We start from the raw sequence: 15413 nt of genomic DNA, 5'->3' as shown, positions 1-15413 counted from the left end.
CAAAAAGTTTCGGTCAGGGCGCGGGGTGCTAAATGAGGCCTAAAACGTCCTGGTCCGCTTGTCGAAACGACTTCGTGACGACCTTACGTTCGGTGGTTAGTTGCGCTAAATACCTTGCACCTTGTGTGGGCAAAGAGCAAGCACGTCGCACTTTGTCGTTGTTGCTCTGTTTGGTCATGTGGCGACGACAGCCGAAGTTTTTGACAGCAAGGCGCCCAGAATTGATAGTTTTCTACGCCCAGTCATTATGCTCTATCTCTTTCAAAACTGTTCAGCTGTCAAGATTAATGCATTGGGAATGGGACATGCAGTGAATGAAATTGGCTTTTTTATCCGCCGTGGTGGCACAGTGGCTTTGGCGTTGTGCTGCCAGGCACGAGGTCGCGGGATCGAATCCCGGGTGCGCGACGGCTGCATTTCGATAGGCACGAAATGAAAAGAATGCTTGTGTACCATGCATGGTGATCGGAAAGAAGAAGAAGCGCCGAGCAGTGCAGACGTGGAAGCATCGGCTCCACCTTTTTTTTTTCTTCATGCTCCGTTCGCCAATTTTGAGAGTGCAACGAAAAGAAGCATACCACTGGATCCGCGAAGCGACGGCGAATCGACTGACACCAAGATTCGAGGTGGGGCTCGTATTTTCACAATTTTATGGAACCTTTCCTGCTCCTAGACGCCGACTTGAGCTTAGCGGAGCTAAGCTTAGTGAGGGCATCTCTTGGGCCTAGTAAGCCCACCTGCCCGCAGGTATGGCGGATACAAACATGGAAGATGAAGATTTCGCTGGAAATGAAGGAAACAATGCTCAGAACGACTTCGGCTGGCAAGTAGTGGCTGGCCGAAGATCACGAGCTAGCACAAAGGCTGTGGATGAGGAGAGCACATTGCCACGTAATCAGCGAGAGCATGACATCAAGAAAACCGCCGTCGGTGGAATGGTTAAGAATCGGATTATCAAAGCTTCGAGGATGCCTCAACTGCCTGAGGATCACAGAAAGATCATTATACGGCCTCGAGGAGGGCTCAATTTGAACAAGGTGAGCACCACCTTGTTCCGCAATGATTGGTTCCGCAGTCATCGAGGCGTCCGGCCTAACGGAAGAGGAGGCCCGTGAAGAGGTTGTCTGCCCAAACTTCACTCAAAATATCGTCGTAGTCAGCACACCTAAGCGCGAACACGCTGCGAAATACGTTAGAATCAAGTCTTTCAAGATTATGGAAGCGGAATACGAGGTTAATGCATACGAAGCGGCACTACATGCCACATGCAAAGGCGTCATCTGAAGAGTGGACATCAGAGACTCCCAAGCTATATATGATAAGAAATATCGTGCATGACTTAAACCCGCTTGCGCTGGCTGCTAATCGCGTCAAGACGTCGGGATCAGTCATTGTACTTTTCGATGGACTCAAAGTGCCCAATTTCGTCAGGTATGGATTCACACTAGTGAGATGCTACCTTTACAGGAAGCAATTCGACGTCTGCTTCACCTGCGGTAGGGTCGGGCACCGCTCTGATGTATGTCGAACACCTAACTTTGTTTAGTGCAGGGGATGTGGAACTCGCAACCCAGGAGATGAACATGTGTGTGTACATAGGTGTAAATTTTGTGAAGGCGATCACCCTACCGGCGACAAGTTTTGTAAGCAAAGATTTCAAGTCCCTTACGTCGTACGACTCCGTCGAAGAGAGCGCAACAGGACTCGGTCGTCAACAAGAGCGCAGTCGGAGGCGCAACAGCTGGCGCCCAACCATCGCGCCGAGGACAGGGAGCACTCACGGTCCAGGAGTCGCACCAGATCCAGGTATCGTTCACTATCCAGGCAGGGAAGGCGCTACAAGTCAAGGGAAGCGCAGGTGCGCTTCGTGCAAAGGGAATCAATACCTGGTGAGAAGACGACGCCAGGAACCACCTGGGCTGACAAAGTCAAAGGTATGGCGAGGGTTGCTGGGGGCGCCTCGGCGGCTGTGGGTGATAACAATGATGCCAGAATAGAGCAATTAATTAAAGAAGTAACATCTTTAAGAAAAGCTAATGAAGAATTGACCAGGCAGGTAGTAGAGCTTCGTAAGAAAGAGCAGTCGAGCCCTGCTAGAGTAGAGATAGACTTGTAGGCAAAAGCAATGATCCAGGGGAATCCAGCTCCCCTGCCCCTAAAAAGAGAGCCGTGAGTTCCGAGGATGATTCAGTCTTCTCAGCCCTCAGTGAAATAAAAGAGGGAATTAAAGCGATAAGAGACACAGTGGAAACGACCAACTTTAAAGGGGACAAATTGTGGAAATGGAGGCTAACGGCGGAGAAAAGACTTAGGAAAATGGAGGCGCGAGGGGATGACGACGATGAGTATCTGCCATCGGAGGCGGATAGTATAAAGTCCATTCCTGGATTGTCGGGGGCCATCACAAAGAGGAAAGTAGCGGGTAATAGAAAGGCAGCCTCACCTAATAACAATGGACAGTAATCATGGATTTAACGTGTGGCAATGGAATTGTCGTGGGTTCCAGCACAAGAAAGCAGCACTGCAACAGGTGATCAGGTTATCTGACGCCAGGCCAAAGGTAATTATGCTGCAGGAAACCTTAGCGGACGAAATTATGGTTACTGGGTACAAAGTTATATGTAGAGACAAAAAATTGGGGAGGGGGTTAGCGACCCTCATTGACAAAAAGTTGCCATACATTGAGCATGATATTCACCTTAGCCATTCCAGGCATGAATTTATTCTAGTTGAGATAATACTTAAAAGGAACAGAGGTAAGACGCAAAGCATTTACAGCTTGAATATTTACAGCAGTCCTAATGACATGAGACAGACGTTTAGAGCACTCTTCAACAAGGTGCTTTCGGTTGCCAAAAACTCCCCGCTCATTATTGGAGGGGACCTTAATGCTCCCTATCACACATGGGGATACACTTGGAACACAAAGAAGGGAGAGGAGCTATGGAGTCTTGCCATGTATATGGGGTTATGCTTGATTGCTGATCCGGCGTATCCCACCCGATGTGGCACGTCCACAAGCAGGGACTCCACACCAGATCTTACTTTTGTAAACAATTCAAGAGGAGCCAATTGGGAAAATTCAAACTTGGATGTCGGCAGCGATCATTACATCATACACATAACCATATGCATACCGAGACAGGAAATTAGAATCTTCAAATTCACTGATTGGGATCAGTTCAGAAAAATCAGGGCGAACAGAAGGAAAGTGGGGCCTCTAGATGCCGAGCAGGAGCCCCTTCAGACATGGGTCATGCAGCTCAGAGAGGACGTCAAAGAGGCCACTAAAGAAATCAGGGCAGAGGAAAATATTGAAGCTATGGACAGCAGGCTGGTGCATCTGATTGCGGCCAAACAGGCTATATTACAGAGATGGAAAACGCAGAGACTTAACAGAAGGCTAAGGAAAAAAATAGCGCAATTAAACAGAGAAATTGATGATCATTCGAAGACCCTCGTGAAGCAACAGTGGGATGAGATCTGTAATTCGGCTGATGGTAGACTCAAACATGGAGGTAGCTGGAACCTCCTCAAGCACTTGCTCAACGAGAATGAAACAAGGACAAGCAAGAGAACAGCTATAGCTAAGTTGGTTCATCAGAAAGCCAAGATAAAACAGAGAGGGATATCATGGATAGTCTCGCAGCCAAATATCTCCCACTTAAACAACCTAACGAAGGAGACGAGAGCCCCGAATATACGGGAGGCATATGTGAAGAACTTGACCGGGACTTCACTGAGAGTGAAGTGAGGGCGGCTCTTCAGTCTTAATGGTAGATCGGCGGCTGGACCTGACGGAATAACTAACAAGATATTAAGAAATCTAGATGATGACTCAATTTCTTATCTAACTGAACACTTCAATGAATGTTGGAGAAAAGGTGTATACTCAGAGGAATGGAGGGTGGCCAATACTATCCTCATACCAAAGCCAGGCAAGCAACTCACTCTGGACAACCTCCGTCCTATTTCCTTAACGTCATGTCTAGGCAAAGCTATGGAACATGTCATCCTAAATCGACTCACGAAATACGTTGAGCAGAACGACATCCTCCCATACAACTTGATCGGCTTTCGTCCCGGGCTGTCAACTCAGGATGTTATGCTGCTGATCAAACACCAACTTATACAGGCCCGCCCAGTGCATACGAAAGCTCTTTTGGGATTGGATGTAGAAAAAGCTTTTGATCGTATAAAGCATAAGGCAATACTTGACGTTCTCTGGGAGATTGGTTTAGGTAAGAGACATTTTAACATGACTAAAGACTTTCTTAGAAATAGAACTGCACAGCTCATGCTGGGTGAGCTTAAATCAGAAGCTAAGAATTTGGGAAATAGGTGCACTCCACAAGGGGCTGTGCTCTCACCCATGGTATTCAATTTAGCAATGTCCAAGGTTGCAAGAAACCTGGAGAAAATTGAGGGTATACATTCTGTAATATATGCCGGCGACCTTACCATATGGAGTGCCAAGGGTAATGTAGGACAAACAGAGACCAGATTACAGGAAAGTTTATATGTTGTAGAGAACACACTGAAAGACACGGGGTTGAAATGCTCGGCAGCCAATTCAGAACTCTTAGTCATTAAACATCGCAGAAAAGGTCGTAAACCAAGAGGTTACATTCCGGAAGATGAGCCAAGAGTGTGCTTATACACTCATGAAGGATCCGCAATCAGGCTAGTTGAAAAAATCAAAGTTCTTGGGTATCACATAGACGGAAACAATGCTAACTATAGAACAATACAACATATCTCGAATAAAACAGATGAAGTCATTAGGTTACTAAAGAGAATTACCAATAGACACAGAGGCTTAGGAGAAGACAGTGCTTTGAGGCTAATACACGCCTTTGCTCTCTGTCACTTCACTTATGTGGCTGGATTATTCAAATGGAAGCAGGCAGAACTTAACAAACTTCATGTGATGCTCAGGAAGCTCGTTAAAGTAGCCCTAGGGATACCCAGTAACGCTGCAACCGACAAACTCATGAGTCTAGGGGTGCACAACACAATGGAAGAAACGCGGAGGCCCAACAGCTAGCGCAACACGAAAGATTGACAAAGTCACGAGCTGGCAGGAACATATTACAGGCGATAGGTGCAGAACTGAATACATCAAGGAGTCCAATAGAGGCTGAAATAGAATTAAGGACTGAAGTTAGGAACAAGATCAGAACCAACCCTCTCCCCAGAAACATGCATCCGGAATATAATGTCGAAAAGAGAAAGGCAAGAGCTAAATCACTCTTGCAGGAAATAGAGCAGCAGAACCAACTGGCAGCTATAGTTGATGCTGCCTGGGTGAAAGGTAAAGAAGCATATACGTCCATTGTATGAAATTATCAAGGGAAGGTGCAAGACGCTCTCACTATTTTTTCCAAGGACCCCATGGTGGCGGAACAAGCGGCAATTGCTCTAGCCATCAGGAGTAATAAGTGGGCCTGCATTTACAGTGATTCGAAATCCGCTGCAAAGTGTTTTGATAAAGGCTACGTAGCTGGAGTTGCAGCTAAACTTTTTGAAAACATTGGGATTATGAGAACTGAAATCCGATGGTTTCCTGCGCATATGGGGAAAGTGGACGAGACTCGGGTAAACCTCAATGAGGTTACCCATTACTTGGCACGAGGACTTGCTAACCGTGACAGTCACAACGGAGCCGTTCACCATCAAGCCAGGGAATCTAGAGATCATTTAATAACATACAATGACGTTACCAAACATTACTATTTAGGACGCAGACTATTCCCATTGCCACATTCAAAACTGAACAGGGCTCCGGCAGTCTCACTGTGCTTATTGCAAACGGGTACGTATCCCACACCGTACAGCATTAATAAAATATATCCAGAGAGGGAGATTAAGATGGACTGCAATGATTGTAATGGCATCATTGGAATCAGACATATGTGGCGGGGTGTCCTGCGACTCCCCCAACCTCGTTGAAGAATGGACACAGTGGGAGAAAAGGATTCAAAGCCCATTGTTTCAAGACCAACTAAGGGCAGTCCAGAGGGCCCATGATGTCGCTGAAAGGCTTGGCCTGACAGTGCCAACGTGGGAGCGGCCCGCCTTGGTTCAAGAAGTCGAGCCTCCGGACCTCAATACAATAAAAGTTTTCACACACAGTCACCATGCATGGTAAAGAACCCCAAGTGGTCAAAATTAATCCGGTGCCCCCTCACTTCGGCGTGCCTCATAATCATATGGTGGTTTTGGCGCGTAAAAAAAACAGAATTTATTTTAAATTGTTTAATTTCGGTTTTAAATATGATAGAAAAACCGGCACATACTGGATAGCGCACTGTCAGTGGTGTTTGCGGCTGTGACTTTGATAACAATATTTGAATATTTCATGAACATCTGCAACTGAATATGTAGCAGTAGGTAAATTAGTTATTGCCATGACACATCTCTTGCGAAAATTTCTGGATATTCGGTTCTCCACATGAACGATCACATATCGCAGTGAAGAAAATAGTCAGAGTTTCAGAGCAAGCTACTTTTTCGAAGCCAAACATCAGGAATGTCTTAACTTCTGCCCTTACAGAGGCATATACTTTCGCTCATGTCGGCTAAAAAAAAATCTATTGTGTTTGTTGGTGTTGTGCATTCTGTGGCATTATTTTACTGTCGGCAATGAGGCGCTACATGTAGACAATGAAGGTAAGAGCGTGTAATTCGTTTAAAAAATAATCGAGAAGATATCGTAAATTTCTAAATTTACGTATTCCACTACCTCCACACATTTAGAACTGACGAGTCTAAGATAATTTATAAAGGGATAAATATTAAATTCACATCCTTCAAAAACGATCACTACGCAAGCCAGAATAATTTTATCGCGGATTAATTTTTCCGACCCTGCGAATAATAACTCGGTCCGCATAAACGTTCCCACTTCTATATAAGGAGCAATTTCATTGATGACTATTTGGTGTCCTATAAGAAATAATTTTAGGAACACGCTCGTTCTTAGGCTACATACTTCTGCTTTTAGCCACATGACCGCAGCATGCACGCTAGTGAAACACAATTGATTTTTCCAATGACCTCATTTCCTCGCGCAGGATTATTCTTCACTCGTGCAACGGGCTTCGTAGTTAGAAGAAAGCTGGTATAGCATTTACCACAACATTTCAGATTCTATTAATATGCAACGTACCATATTGATGACCTTACCGTTTACCTTACACTATATTACTTCATAGTAAAAAGTACGATCATCAAAGTCTAAAACTCACACCCCAAAAAGCAGTACTTGAAAGGGAAAAATTGTCGCCTACCCGACTGTAGCGCGAACAAAGGAAACCCATACGGGCTTTTCAGAAAGAAAACTTCGCAGTTGAAGCAAAACTCGTCATGGTCCGGTATTTGAACCCGGGGTCAACGCCATTCAGTGGTAGTCGCTATACCATCTGTGCTCACCAGGACTCTAGTAGATAGCAGAGCGAGGGCGAATTCATTGACAACTCGAAGTAGAGGGGCGTTGAATATGGCAAATAAGTTCTCCGGAAGCCCACAAAACTGACTTGCCACATTTAGTGTGTTAGTGCTTCGAGCTGTCAATTAATTCGACCTCGCGCTGCGATCTACAAGCCTCCTGGTTAGCTCAGATGGTAGAGCGACCACCACTGACCGGCGTCGGCCCCGGGTTCAAATACCGGACCAGGAAGAGCTTTGCTTCAACTGCGAAGTTTTCTTTATCAGAAATCTGTACGGCGTTTCCTATATAATTTCGTGCCGCATTGGGGTGGATGACAGTTCTTCCCTTTCATGAGCATTCTTCCACTTTGCGGTTTTCCTCGAAATTGATTTGCCAAAAACCAGTGCTGCACCGGCAAGAGAAATGAATAAAACAGTCTTAGGTTCCTTGGCGTCTAGCGACTATTGCCCCTTTTCTTCTAGTTGTTTCACTATTAGACGACTCTTTTGCAGCCCTGCAAGTCCAGGAAACTTCCTTCACCGGGCACAGATACTATATATTTATATACCGGTGGTCCCAGCTAACTGAAACCAAGATTTCTAAAAAAACAACAAAAAAAACAACGAAGAGGTCTAGAGAAATCACACCAACTGCATATTAGTGGTAGTCGTGTGTAATTAGAAACTACTTATGTCATTACTAAATGGTGATTATTTTTTTTGTTTTTGTTTGAACCACTCTTTCATTATTGCTTGAATCTCTAACATGTCAACTATAAAGTTGTAGAGAGCCTCAAGTAAACTCGGAGTCAAGCATTTTCTATTTGCTAAAGTTTGCCCGTTGTTTTTGCCCAGAAACAACGAAAGTCCGCGAAATAGGAAAACTACCACGTGATGGGGCGCTTGCGTGTCTGATATTGTGCTACGCTCAATCGTTCAATGGGTGAACAAGCAGGCCCGCAGTCCGACTGTGAAAATTTCCCTCTCGTTTGGATGAGCTCACACGACGTAGAAACTTATTAGATTATTTTTGTGCAGCGGCAAATTGCAGCCTTGCATCGTTCTCAAGCGCTTCACGCTTTCCTTCTTTGAGACAGAATAAAAAATTCCTTCTCTCGCGTTGTGTTGGACGCCTCATCTTCGTCAGCGCTCGGCCAGTAGCATGCATTTGCGCCGTTGTGCGACAAAAGCCGGAGGCCCGGATGCCTACAACCGGCGGAACGCCCTGTCTCCGTCGCGACCACAGCCGCGCGTGTTGACCGATTTCGCGCTTGAGCGCCGCACAATAGCAGACACGCAAACGCCCCATCACGTTTTCTTTTTTCTTTTTTTAGTATTTTCCGGGCCTTTCTCGGCACAAATGACCAGGCAAAATTTAGCACGGGAAAAATGCTCGAGTACGGGGTTATTTGAGGCACTCTGTAGCTTTACGATTGATGTTAGAGATTCAAGCAATAATTAAAACGTTGACCAAATAAGAACAGTTAAGTAATTAATGTTTAGTAATGAAAAATACTAGTTCTAAGTACGCACGGTGCTAATACGTAGCTGGTATGATTTCTCTAGAACTCTTGATTTTTTTGTTTTAAATATTGGTCCAAGTTAGCTGGGACACCCGGTACATAGATGGTAGCAGCCTCCTTAGCCCGTTTGCGCTGTTCTCACATACTGAGGTCGTGTCCCGTGACGGGTCAGAGTGGCTGGATTCTGACCCGCCGCGACGACGCAACGACTCTCATTAGAACGCCGGGGCCGAAGTCGTTAGCGAGCGCTGCGGGGTCGCGGCGTGCGCCACGTAGCGGCAGCAAAAGTCGGCCTCCCTGTCACCGCGCACACTTCGCCTTCACGCACGGCGCCGTGGGGATTCCAGGAAAGGGCAGGTCACGTTTCTCCGCTGCACGCTGGCAGCGAGTGTACATTGGCGTTTCGCTACAACTACGCAGCCTAAGTGAATTTGAACTCGCCCAAGTTTTCCGAGCCTCTAACGCAGGCTGAAAGTGACGATATTAAACCAAGAGCTCTACATGAAGCATTATTTGTGCAACGACGAGAGAAGGTGCAACGGAACGAACTCAAACATTTCGCTACAGCGCTTACACGAATCTGTAGGTCGCACCACAGACCGAAGCCCAACGCAGGGCACCGCAGACAAGTTCACCTTGCACGAGACACGTGAATGAGAACAGAAAGCTTCGATGCCAACATTTACAATTGCGGCGAAGGAATAAATAAACGTGAATGTTTAAGCGTTATATGTGGTGCGGGCTGGGCGTGTTAGCGTCCGATCTCGAGCTCGCCGAATCGCTTGAGGGTCTGAAGGGCTTCCTCCACGATAATTCTCTGTAAACGCTGCTTTACAGAGTTCTGGTTGCAAGTACTGCGCTCCTATCAAATGCTCCAATGCTTTCTAAGCATACAGTGGTACAGCCTGGCGCACAGCAGCGCGCCCAGCGAGACACAGCCGCCGGCACTTCTGTAAACACCATCTGTTAAAAGCGACGCGGCGGTAAACGCCTGCCACCGCCTCACGAAGGGAAAGGCGAGGCGTGACCGCGCCGCGTCAAAGCTTTCATGATACTGCTGATGCAATCTGTGTCTTCCGTGGTTCGTGACACGCGGAGGGCCGCACCTTCTTGTGGTGTTCCAGGAAGCCGAGTTTTGCAACACAGGACCGAACTGTCTTGTCTCATTGGCGTCGCGTGCGCTTCCACCAATGGAAGCACCTTCTGGCGCCTCTCGCCTCTATCACTCACCTCTTTCGCAGCAGACGACGCCAGCGGTGCGAAACTGAACAACGAGCTACGAAAAGCTAAGGTTTAAAAGCGCTTTCGAACACTCTTCTCACTTCCTACGTTGATACGTTCCGTTTCATAGACACCCCCTGCCATCCTGTCAGAGCCGCAGAATACCTAGACGCCGTGGATGAGGAGCTCGACGATGTTACAATTTCGCATTCATTATTTACCTTCGCACCTGTACTCAAGGTTTACATTTCGTACCTTTCTCATCCTACAAAGCTAGGCCATCAGAGTCTCCGATCGAAACATAGTGAATTAGGCGCTTAAACGCTTGAGCCTGCACGCTGTGCCGGTTTTACGGTGTTGAGCGCATTTTTTTTTTTTTTTTGAAGATTCACTTGACTCTTTAGGACACAGTTTTGCTCCTCGTCAATTCTGCGCGCATCTACATTCAGTCTCCGGCAACACCTGACAGGAGCAGATGTCAACTGGGATGTTTTCTCTGGTTTCCCTACACAGAATACAAGGATAGGCCGTGCGGAGGCGCAAATACAAATTTCCTCTGCTTCGTCGCTGAACTAGTTATTTCAGGAGTCTCAACAGGCGGTCTATCGTGCGTATCGCACAGGCGTTGGAGAAAACGTCGATGCGTCGCCAGTCAGCGCACAATGCTCATGGTGTACAATCGACCCGTGGCACGCCATATTATTTATTTATTTATTTATTTATTTATTTATTGCTACGCCACAATACCGCCAGCCAGCACCATGCCAACTACTCCCGAAAGAGCCTGCGGAGAGAAGTGACCGAAGCAGCAGCCAGGCCAAGAAAGGCGGTCTATGTGACAGGACGAAGCGAATGCCAAGACGAAGAAGTGGAGTGTGAAGGGCGGACGCTGGCAAAAAGCGGAGCAAGAGAGGCACGAAAGGGTGGAAACTCTGTAAATGTTCGCCCGGGCCGAGATTGAATACGTGTATTATCCCCGAATGATGGAAAGCCGCGATCGCCGCGGCCATCGATCAAGGCGGACAAGCTGAAACGCCGAGAATGGGGAACGAATGCATAAGGAGAAGGAGGCGTCCGCGTGATCTACGCCGCGTCGTGGCGGCACCGACACCGGCAACTTGCGACTGCGCGGCAGAAGTGGCCTTTGCCAGTGTGTACATGTCCCCAGAGTCGCTCTCCGTTGGGCGTTGCTTCGCCCATAACGCTTCGGTTATTGTACTCTTGCAAACGGTCGCACTAATGGTCAAGTCCCGCCACGGCACTCGACTTTCCGCCCAGAACAATCTCAGCGCTTTACTGTCCCTAATTTGTTTTAGTTCTTGGCAACTCGGGTGCACACCTGGAGCAAGGAAGTTACGATACGCCTAAAGTGCCGTTTCTTTTACCGAAAAAAAGGACGTCCGCACTTCCCCGCTCTAATTGTTTAGAAGTGCACCAGCTTATATATTCGTTTTCGGCCAAACACGCGATAGGAATGACGCTCGCCAAGTCGAAAGGCGCATTAGACCGCGCAAATTTTGCAAAAGCAGTCGCGGTTGTGCATCCTAGGGACAGAAAACAGGAATGCTGAAGTGTATACTATATATTTAATACGAGAAGTTATACGGTATAACCACTGTGGTTTTCTTCCTGCCATACATAATTATAATTATAATTATAATATAATATAATTATACATCTTCATACATAATTATACCAAGAGAATTCATTTATCTGATATTTCAAACCGAGATAATTGCAGCAACGCTGCAGATCATCACCCACTCTTAATTATTGATGCACTTGTGAAAGAATCAGACATCCACCCGTTCGTAGCAATCGCTACAAGGGAAACTATGAGGCTTCTCTTTCGAGGAACCCGTATGGGTTTCCCTTGTAGCGATTGCTACGAACGGGTGGATGTCTGATTTTCTATTTATTCATTATTTCTCTCCGCCTTGCGGGTTTCCGCAGAACTACTACGTCAAACTTGTGAAAGAATTGCGGCAGAACCAATCTCACAATGACTGTCGGTGGTAATGCGTTAACACTGAATCAATATAGCGACGCAACGTCTTATCAGCGTCAAAACGAGTCATGTATGAGGCGTGTACTGCAGCGGCACTCTTCTTTCGCGCTTCCCCCAGAACCTTCGGCGCCATCTAGCGGCACCGCTGAGAAGTCTACGCGTGGCCTCCGAGACGCACGGCGCACCGGTGAGTGCCAACGCTGAGAAATACGTCACGCGGCAACCGGGATCCTCTCTCGCGCTTCTTTTTCGACATGCTGCGGCATCAAGCTGCCCTGCCGAGAAGTCCGCGCGTCGCCTTCCAAACGAAAAGCGTGGCGCGTTGGTGTCTGCGAACGTTGAGAACGGTTCCCTCACTAGCCGCGCTCAGTGGCACATACACGTGACCCTAGTTGGCGAGAGGTTCATTCGAGAGCGGCACATACCCAGTGCATTCGTGGCGCATGCAGCGCGCTAATTAAGCATGCATGGTGTTGCTGCACTTGAGGAACCTTTGCGACGTGGGTTCTATTCCGCTCGTATCGGAGAAATTTAAGGGATATTTTCCTTCAACGTAGAGCAGCCCATTGTCAGTGGCCCACACCTAGTTACCCAAGTTTGCGTCAAAGACGTGCATTGAAGGACGACGCACACCTGCTGGCACATACCCAGTGACCCAAGTGGGCGTCAAAGAGTTTCTTCGAACAGCGGCACCTACCCAGTCCCGCGCCTACGGAGACCGGCACGTATGTACACATTGCAACATACTCAATGACATATTCAGTTCACCACCTTTAAAACATCTCACTGACGAAGAGCGTCAACAAAGGTCCGAGGAAATACTTTTCATGCGAATTTTGATTGTTGACGTTTGACAAATGTTCCGCCGGTGATTGTCTTCCGACAACATATCGCTGGCAGATGCGCAATACGCTTCTTTTTTAAATTATTGTTATTTGATGTCTGTGCATAAGAGGTGGGCATCATGGGTGTTTCCCGCTACTCTTTCACTCTTAGGCAAGCAGTGCTTATATGAATTTGGCCGGTTAAAAGACACAAACGAGAGAAAAAAAGAAGTGTTGTGTAACCCCAAGTATATCACACGCCTCGCAGCTTGGACTGACTTCACGGTTTGCAGGTAACATCAACTAAACGCCACTCCTATCGGGATCTGTGCAGCAAGCAAGCGTGACATGTTGGGGGAGGGGGCGGTGGGCCGTAATCTCAGTCTCATGTCTTGGTCGAGTCCGTGAAGACGGCGATTACAGCGACTGCGCCTGGCACGAAAAAAGGGTCTAGACTTCACAATTGTGTAGGGATCAAGAATGAATTCGCCGGCGCCATTGCGTGGGCGCATTCGCCTGTTCTGCCATCCCTACGTCTAACCCCCATTTCTCTCCTAACCTGTTGTCAGTGGTGGCGCTCCACTTATGACATCACGGCGGCCGCTGGCGGCTACTCTCGTGGCCGTAGCGTGTCTCTTCTCCCTTGGGACTGCGCTGGGTACGTACTAGGACTTGAGCTCGCGCACGGTGCCTTTGCCCGTGCGGAGAGCGCGTACCTCGTGTTGATCCTGTCCGGACGCTAAGCCGAAGAACGGGTGCCTAGTGCTCGCGCGAGGTCGTACCACACCGAGCCGCACTCATCGGAGGCCCAAGCCGAAGGAGATGGCCCGAGCTCTCGTGAGTTGGCCCATTGGTTATCGCGAGAGCAAGTAGCATGCGGCGTAGCGGCGTGTCCCAGCTTGAGCCTGTGCTCTCACAGCGACGTGCTATAGGCGCCCCTGACTATTTTTCGCCCTTGGTGTGGAACCGCTTTGGTTCCCGGCCGCCTCGGGGCCGGGCGTTTGTGCGTGTCGAGTGCCGCCGCAGACAATAAACGGTATCAGTTAACTGAGGGCAATACTGTGTTCTTGCGTGCGTCGTTCGGTAGCCCCTTCCGGCCTGAGCTCGCGCGCCGCGGCGCTATAGGCTGACGGCTGACGCGGCTCTGTGGCTCGCTAAGCTCGAACCCGCGGTGGTCGCTACTCATGTGAGACCCAAAGACCCCACAAGTGTGAGTATAGAATTATAAGATATAGGTTCTTGGATCTAGCTTTCATTTGGTTGCCGATGGCTCTTAAATTCTATGTTTGTTCGATTTACTTTGGGAACGTTTCATGTAGCTCAAAATCGCCCAGTAAATCAGCGACAATAATGTTCGCAATGAGACGCGAATGTACATAAGTTGAGTGTGCGCCATGAGTGGATTCGCGGAAAAAAAAGAAAGAAATGCGCAGTATCGCTCGAAATGCGATTAATTGGTAGCGTTAGCAGCGTATTAAACAATGAGATAAATTAAGGCCCTCCGTTTTTTATGCCATATAAGTTCCGACGAACATTCGATTACTAACCAAACAAGCATGGTGTCACGTGTGCACACGCGAGCATTAACATATCTCACTCGATGACCGCGGGCCCTCGCTGCCACAACGCTGGCGTGATAAGGAGTGTCGGCAGCGGGAAGCTCGCGTGCTTCTTTCAGAGCGAACGCTTTGTGCGGCCGCTTGCTTCCCCATTTCAGCTGCGTGGCGTCTGCGAAACTCCGATTATGCGACCTAGGCGTGCGGGAAGACCGGGCGCGCACGAAGCCTGCATTCTTACCCTTTGCCCTGGCACCCTCAGCGGATCACCTACAACACGCGGCGCGCGGGCCTCGTACGCGCTCGGTCGGGCGGGGAGCTATGCGCAGCCACGGCCGGGCTGGAGGAACAGAGGCGCGCTCTCCTGCTCTATCCCAGCCCCGGGGCAGCGCAGGCCCAATCACATGACGTCCAACCTGGGCCTGTTGAAGCCCCGAGTAAGACGGTGCACATGAAGCCAACACCATTGTCGGCTAACCCTCGCATGCTTTCTCTCATACCTGCAACTAGCACACCCGATGACCAGCAACATACGGTGTGCGCCGCTCATTCTCCTCGCACTCGGATTTTTTTACACGAGACAGCACGGCGATGACGAAAATGCGTCTGGAGTGTTCGTATAGTTACTATCGTAGTAATGCAATGGGCGACCAACCTGTCCTTTTCTGATACATAGGGCTAACTCATGATGTGTGGGGGTTAAAAGAAAGTTCCCTCTACGAATCACTTCTCAAGAAACCCCCCAAACATCTGCTGCGAAAAAGGCAGCCATTGGCGTTCACGTAGACTTAAAGAAACAGGCTCTGCTTATAAGCTCAGCTGAAGTGCGGCCTTGTTTTTTTTTATAGTA

The 15413-nt window shown here is 48.2% G+C and overlaps 1 protein-coding gene across 1 annotated transcript in view; it reads right to left on the bottom strand.

Moving 5' to 3' along the window:
• LOC126546074 (cell adhesion molecule Dscam1-like) overlaps positions 1-15413 on the bottom strand; it is a 706711-nt gene that overhangs the window by 230065 nt on the left and 461233 nt on the right. The gene's annotated exons all lie outside the window — the stretch shown is intronic.

Source organism: Dermacentor andersoni, chromosome 1, assembly GCF_023375885.2.
Source record: "Dermacentor andersoni chromosome 1, qqDerAnde1_hic_scaffold, whole genome shotgun sequence".
In the NCBI taxonomy this organism is placed as follows: domain Eukaryota; kingdom Metazoa; phylum Arthropoda; class Arachnida; order Ixodida; family Ixodidae; genus Dermacentor; species Dermacentor andersoni.
The sequence above is the reverse complement of the archived record's forward strand: the minus strand, read 5'-3'. Positions and strand labels throughout refer to the sequence as shown.